This window comes from Lonchura striata, chromosome 3 (assembly GCF_046129695.1).
Source record: "Lonchura striata isolate bLonStr1 chromosome 3, bLonStr1.mat, whole genome shotgun sequence".
Classification (NCBI taxonomy): Eukaryota; Metazoa; Chordata; class Aves; order Passeriformes; family Estrildidae; genus Lonchura; species Lonchura striata.
Window position 1 is genome coordinate 42,839,370 of NC_134605.1, and position 6,108 is coordinate 42,845,477.

Sequence of the window (6,108 nt, forward strand, 5' to 3'; positions counted from 1 at the left end):
TGCCCAGATTAAATGAATAGAGTCAAGTGAGAGGAACCCCAGACAAGGGGTTAAAGCAGGTAAAAGGCATTTAAGTGCCAAAACAAGCCCAGGGATGCGAAGAAAATCTCATATTCAACCATCAGCAAACCAGGAACTTTATCCACAACACCTCTGTGTGGGCCAAGGAACATTGTCACCAGAATAACATGTTGACTGGGGAACGAGTCCTTCAGTGCCCTAGACATACAGACTGCACACCTGCTGTGTCCCTAGGAGAGTAACCATGTGTCACTTAAGGAAATTTTTTCCTTCTCAGAGTTCAGTTGCAGATGAAAATGTGTGGGCTGAGATCACAAGATTTAAGCCTTGGTGTCAAGGCACTTAAATTGCACAGCAGAGACAGTGTCTGGGGAGTGTGGATGGAAAAAAGAAGAATGAGCAGAAAACACTTATAAAATGTCTCAGTTCTCATGAAAATACAATACCTTGCCTGACATGTGTTAAGAATCATAGGCTTTTCTCTTGAAGGGCAGAAACAAACAAATCTATGTATTACCCACATGCTTACCCCACTCCGGAGTTTTACAAGGACTGAGCAGTTTTGCTCTTTTACCATTAAATCCCCTTTTGAAAGCAGTGAAAGAGCATTTTTCCCATTAGATGACTTGTTATACCTGCCACTTGGTGCTCTCTACAGATAATTTAGGATGGGAGGAAAATGCACCATGTCCTGCAATAGTCTCTTATGGACAGACACCAGTAACACAATCCTACTTGCTCAGGAGAGAGGTGAGCAGGATTTGACTAGAATCTGACCTAGAACACCTTTGCACCTTAGGTGTTCTGCCTCAGTGAGTAAAAGCAGAGTGCATTTTAACACTTCCTGGAACAGTAGGTGAACACAGACGACGAGAGGCTGTGACACCAGCCTGTGTACATTGCCATTTGGCACGCTGTTGCAGCAGACATATTGTGACATTTAAGCAGTACAAGGCAGTACTAATACGAAAGTCTTGTCACACTGAGTAATAAAGTCCTTCCTCCAGGATTCCACTGTCTCAGGAACTGTGGGTGTGCAGCCCACTGGGCTCTCCCAGCAGGGGGGATAGTGCAGGTCTGTCTTTGGGCTGTGCAGGCAGTGAGTGAGTTACCGCCAGTGTGTGAAAGTGCTGCTGGCAGAGAGAGAGCTGTCAGGTCGAGTGCAATTAATTCCTAGTGGGACTGCTCTGGACACCATTAGGCTCCTGCAGACTGCAGAGATCTCACTACAAGCCACTTGGCCAGGCAAGATTTCAAAGTGACAGCATGACAGCATGAGTGATGCACAGGCTGGCAACATATGTAAAGCTGGACACCATCTTCTTCCAGGTATTGCCATTAAATGCCTGTTCCTGACATCAGGAGTTTTATCCACTACCTTCAGCCATGGGAACAAGGCAGTCAGGGAGTGTGAACACCACTGCAATTGCAGCTGCCCACAGGCACCACCCTCCTGCTGAGCCCACTGCTCATCCTGGGACACAAAGGGAGGGGCCCAGATGGGCATTGTGCAGAAGAAGCAGTGGTAGAGGGTGAGCATCCTCTGCTGAGAGCAGAGTCTCAGGCACACGTACTGCTAATAGGAACAGGTCTGCTATTAGGTCAGACTTCCTTGGACTTCTTATTTTCTTCATCTGATTTGGTTTTCTGTGGCTTGAGCAGCTTTTACTCTAGAAGACACCCTTATTCACTTTCCAGTGTAATTCATGGGATAGAAGGTGACTTAAAGGCTTGATATAGGAAACTATGGTTTCCATTTCTTGTCTTCCTTGCATAGCATCGTGCTACAGCTCTGGCTTTCATCCTCTGCTGTTCAGCACATTTAGCGTGTGCTTTTTCTGAGTCACACTTGTATAATTCCTTCCCCATTAACATCAGATAGACTCTGGTCATTCAGGACTTAATGCTGGTTATTCAAATGACAGAACTTGACTAAGTCTTTCATAACTCTCTTGTCAATACACCTCCTGCCCTGTCAACAGTTTGACATTGGAGGGTTTATCTGTAGCCTTTGGCCTGACTGACCCCATGTTCCCTGTGCTTGTTGCCTGCTGACTGAGCCCCTTCAGTGTCATCTGACATTCTCTAAGGGACTGGTTTAGGCTAGAATATTTCATTTTTGTACTCTTTCTCCAGGAGTTTGAGAGAAATTACTGGTTTTGTCTAGGTCCCTTTATCATTATCCCTTTATTTGCAAAGATTTAAGAGGAGATGTTATGTGGACTGAGGTACCACCTGTGAAACTCAGTAGAACTCTGTCATTCCTACTCCAGATCTGTATGAAGTTACATAAAACATCTTTGTTCTGTCTCTGAGATTAGTCTCATTTCATACTGCTTGGCACCCTCTGATCCTGGCCTTGATTTGAATCCAAATGCCACAGTCACAGTCACATGAAACCACGCTGTTTCTAATACTTTCCATTACTTAGGCTCAATACAGTGCATGGACTTTTGCCCAGTGGCTTGCAGCCTGGCAGGTTTTGCACATGCTTCTGCACACATCTTTACTAACTGGGGACATCTTCTATTGTTCCAACAACAGCTGAGACCAGATAAAATTAAGCCCAGCTTGGGGCTGTTTCTTTAAGGAAATTTGTGTTGTCTCCTGGAAGTAAAGTAATGTTTTCTCTGGAGAAAACATGGCTTGCTACACAGTGGCTAGAGTTATCCTCCTCTCCCTCATTTCCAGGCAGAAGTGAGGCAGAGGAAAGGAAGGTGAGAAAGGACAGCTTTAGGGGTTCTGCAAGACAACCTGAGGACTGGACAGCCCTACAAAATGTTGTGAAAAAGGCCACAAAGCAATGAGAAAAGGGTACAGAAAATCAAAGGGAGGCTTTTAAAGAAGTGCCCTTTAAAAATCTTGCTGATTAAGGGGAAAAAAAAATCCCTTGGAGGAATTGTAGGATATCAAAATCTTATTCAAGAGAGGAGCCTAAAATTACAATGAATGTAAGAAGTCTGGTTGTTTTCACTGTGCTGGGCAAAAGCCATAGGTTCTTCTCCTAAAGAGGCATCGGTCTCAGATGTGGTTTTAGGATTACTGTGTGCTCACACCCCTGTGTGCTGTGTCATTGCCCACTGCTGTGGCTGGCTATGAAATGCTGGTGTGGCCGCGCTGGGGGCTGAGGGCAGGGGGGTGCTGAGCTGCCACCAGGGGTGGCTCCCCCTTGCCCAGCTTACCCTGACAGCACTCCAGTGCCAGGAGGCAGCTCTGCTCTCCCCTTTTTGCTCGGCCTCTCTGATGGGCTACCACCCCTTTTACACACCCAGAAATGTGAAACATCTTTTTGTATGCTTGGGTAAGTAAGGACAACATTATCTGTGCTGGCAGCTGAAATATCATCACTAGGCAGCCATCTAAGTGCTTTACTCAGCCAAACAGCACAGCTTTCTGAGCTGTTGATCCAGGCTTTTGTCAGAGTTAAGCACACAGTGTTGCATTAATTCATCACTTTTGGGGAGTGGCAGCTTTACAAACAAAAGAGGGCTTTTAAGATTATTTTTATTCTTTTTCTTAAGAATGTGAAACACCAAGTGTCAGTATGGGAGAGGAGCCAAGATGCAGTATGTCTTCAGCTCCCTGAGTCAGCGGCAGTCCCTTAGGGAGCTCAGCTTTTCCTGGGACTAATAGAATAGCTCCAAGAGCACTCAGTGATTTCTCTCTTTCTCTCTCTCTCTCTCTCTCTCTCTCTCTCTCTCTCTCTCTCTCTCTCTCTCTCTCTCCCCCCCCCCCCCTTTTTTTTTTAATGACAGGAGTTATGGTTTTCAAAAGCTTTCATCAGGGTATGTTGCCAGAAGGCAATCTTAATCCTTTTTTCATCATGAATATTCTGGGCTCAGTAATACTGTTCCTCTGATTTATCCCTCAAGCAGTAAGCTAAATTATAATTTCATGTTTCTACAGTTAAAACAGAAAAGGTAGAAAAAGAAAGGAAAGTAAAAGTAAAAATAAACCCCAAAACTGCAGCATTTAAGCCTTTGCTTTAAAAACAGCCATCAAAAACAAAAGAGCAGGAAGTTCTGATCTGCCTGGTGATTGACTTTTGCAGTTCTATTGAAACCCCAGAAACTTTAAGTTATGAGCTCTTTCATTATTTCCTGTAGGGAAAAAAAAAAAAATACTGCATATAAATGGAACTTTCCTCTCCTCTTGCTTCCAGTATTACTGTTTTACCAAAGGGCAGTAAGGTAATAGCATTTCCAAACGTTCGCGGCCGGGCCAGCCCCGGCCACGCCGGGAGCAGCGATGCGGCGGAGCCTCCGCACGGCGGCAGCTTCGGCTAAGGAACAGGGCAGGGAAAGGCTAAAGGATGGGATGTACCGCGGGATCAGCGCCGGGAGCACACTGCTCTCCCTTCCCGGCACACTTCAGACCTGCCAACACTTCCACACCGGGGAAGTTGGTTCCCACTTTGGCACCCCGAGCACCACGGGAGATGCTGCGCGGCTCCTGCAAACCGGGCAGCCCTGATGCTGCCCGGCTCAGTCTCTGCTTTCCAGCAGGATCCGAAAGCAGGAGAGTCCGGCGTAGCCAAACACTCGTTAGTTGTGCGCCCCTCAAACTAACGCAAATCTGAAAGCCTCGCCCTCATCTCAGGTCGCAAAAGGGTCCGTAGATTGTACTTGGAGCACTGAAAATTGCGGCTGCTGTCCCAAGAGTTGCTGTTTTGCCCCTGTAGCTGGCTGAGTGGGAGCTGCTGCGGCTCCAGAAGATGGAAGAGTCCCCTAATGCCATCAGCGAGGAAGGAGCCAGTCTATTTCTCACTAATGCACTGCACACACTGCACATCACTAAAAACACTCCTCGAGTGAGGCAGGGGACCATCACAGACAGTCTGCTCAGGGGAACACCAGATAGTGCCCAAAAGAGAGGAGTCCTGCTGGTTGCAACTATTTGCCTACCTAGGCAGAGGAGCAGGAGGAGGGGTGGAGGCGTCTTGAGAGAAGCTTGGCAAAAGATAAAGGGGAGCCTGAGTTTATGCTGGCAGTACGGATATCCCATCTTCCACAGGTCTCTCTATGGCTATGCTTTGAATTTCCAGGCTAGGAGACAACAACAATTGTGCATAGTGCCCTGTGGACAATTTGGCTGGGGTACAAAAATTACAACCAGAGTTTCAAAACCTCAGTAGTGACAGAAAAGATCAGCCACTGGAGATACCACTTAGGACATCCCCAGGGAGTAAATCACTGAGCTTATTGCAGCATCCTTGCAATACTGAGGGCAGCCAGATGTTTGGTGGTGAAGGCTTTTGGAGATGAATAAATATATTGTGGCATTTCCCAGATAGTGGCCACCTGGTTGCTTCCCTTGCTCAGTGTGGGTAATAGCTTGAGAACTTCAGTGGCTGACCCAGCTGGCAAATATTGGGATAATGCAAAATCCCTCCCTGACACAACGGTATCTTCCAAAGTTCTGATAACAAAGCTGGAACCAGCTCTTTCAGGCAGGCATTTTGCTGTGCTGGTGCTGCCATTCCTGCTGCTCTGCCTTATCCATGGGACTGTACGAAGATAGAGTGAGCTCTAAAATGGTAAACATATTGGGCTGGGAGTAGAGAAACCTGGGTGTTTGTCTTTGAGATGTTGCCAACCTGTTGCATGACTGAAGGTGATTCATGTCACCTCTTTGTGTACACTTTCACTCTCAGGACAGGCTGCTCTGTTCTGGCTGCAGCAGTTTGGGATTTTCTCTTGCTCCTCATAGGCACAGCCTGTGCCACAGGAAAGGACCCAAAATTAGTTATATGTTGCTGATGTAACTGTTAGACTGTAAACTATTTAGAGATCCTCAGAGAAGGAGGTTTCCTCTGCCCACACACACAGTGGGCCCACAGTCATGCCTCTGTGTGCATGTGCAGGCTGAGCACAGATAATTCTTAAAATGCTCTTAAAAACTGCATCTTCCACTGAGACAGACAAAAAAAAATAGGGCTACAAAAATTCAAAGCAATCTTTACTCTCAGGGCCTGTAAACACAAGCTCTGACAAACCAAATGTAATTTTAGGCTGATTGTATTAGTGTTAATACAAGCTTCCCTGAGAAGCTGAAAGAGATGGCAAGATGGTGATGCTCCCTCCTCCA